Genomic DNA, 1,836 nt, shown 5'->3' with positions numbered 1-1,836 from the left:
GAAAGAAAGAGGAAGGAAGAAAAGAAAGAAGGAAAGGGTGAGCACATAGTTTTTATTTTACTTACTTGCTGACAGCTCTAGATATTCGTTGATACTAGAGAGACAGGGCAATGTGTGAAGAGAAAAGGCTCCATCAAATAAAAAGGGATTTGAGTAACTTGAACTTTTTGCTCCGGTTTCTTTGATATTGACCTCCTCACCTGGAGAAGATGCCCTGGGTAAAGCATGAATGCAGTGTTTTCTTTTATTGGCCACCAGAGGGCACATGTAGCAAACGGATTTTAGCATCCTAAACCAAGACCAGTATTTTCTAAAGTCACAATACAACAATGAACAAGACATTCATGATTTTATTCCAAGGGACTACTGGGATGCCCAGAAAAAGGTAAGCGTCAAATAATAATTTGATAAATGAAAATTTAATAATCCATAAATGGCCCCTAAAGTCAAATTCCAATGAGGGGCTTTCCTGACTTCTCTCATGGAGCTCACACCTTCTTCACAAAGTTCTTGCTTTACACAAGCATTACAAAAACTTTAAAAGAATAAGAAAAAAATTTACATGTGTCCTATTTCAGTTCCATACATGAAACAGGTAAGGACCTCAGCAAGGGAACATGTTTGGGCCCTTCATGATCTACTACCCACTGAAAGCATGTTTCTGACAGCTTTGCCATAAACTCCAGATTAGGCCACAACATCAGAGCACTGACAGGCTAGGCTATCCTTATGACGAGACTGAGATAAACAGCACACAAGAGCAGAGGATGAGTTGTGACTGAGGGAAATTTCCCACAATACAACATAACAACATAACCCTAATAGCCAGAATCATCTCAGATAGACAGCAGTCAATCAAAGCAAAATTACAGCTCCTTTGTGGTGGTTTGTTTATGCTTGGCCCAGGGAGTGGTACTATTAGAGGGTGTAGCCTTGTTGGAGTAGGTATGTCATTGTGAGTGTGCGCTTTAATACCCTCGTCCTACCTGCCTGGAAGCCTGTCTTCTCCTAGCTGCCTTTGGAACATGAGGTGGAATTCTCAGTTCCCCCAGCCCCACGTCTGCCTAGACACTGCCATGCTCCCACCCTGATGATAATGGACTCAACCTCTGAACCTGTAAGCCAGCTCCAATTAAATATTGTCCTTTATAAAAGTTGTTTTGGTCATGGTATCTGTTCACAGAAGTAAAACCCTAACTAATAAGCCATTCATAATGAGTATCTCTCTTGCTGTTACCAGAAACTATTCAGCTTCATTATATTCTTGGGTAACTTAAAATCACTAAGTATGGAGGTCACCTAGCTGAGCAATATATTAGCTTCCCACTAACTTGGATGTAAGGAACAACTTTAACACGTGGATATGGTAACAGTTCCCTGGGTTACTTTGCAGATACTTGAAGCCTACCTTTGTCCATAACAGTAACACTTTATTGGAGCCTAAGATACCCAATAAATGACTAAATTGGAATGAAAGGCTATGCATCTATATGTTCACATTGTACTGGCTCCATTCCTGTTTTGACCATTTGGTCAGACTCTTCTCTGCTCTGCGTATAGACATATTGAACGTTTAAATTGGTTTTATCAAAACTACAATTCAGGACTGAGTAGGCCTATTACTTGTTGGAACTGGTGTGTGTTTCTCCTACATCACCCCATGCCTTCTTCACAGCTCAAGTAGCTAATGTGCCTCAACCTTGTAAACTCTGAGACCTTGCCCAAAGCAATCCATGAAGTCAGGCTATTTATGCAAAAGAATGAGTCATTCAACAGTTATTGGATTAAATTACCACCTGTTAGCCTGAAAAGCCTAAGGCCAGAACGCTAGCTCAA

This window comes from Grammomys surdaster, unplaced genomic scaffold (assembly GCF_004785775.1).
Source record: "Grammomys surdaster isolate TR1022 unplaced genomic scaffold, NIH_TR_1.0 184, whole genome shotgun sequence".
Taxonomy (NCBI): Eukaryota; Metazoa; Chordata; class Mammalia; order Rodentia; family Muridae; genus Grammomys; species Grammomys surdaster.
The sequence above is the reverse complement of the archived record's forward strand: the minus strand, read 5'-3'. Positions refer to the sequence as shown.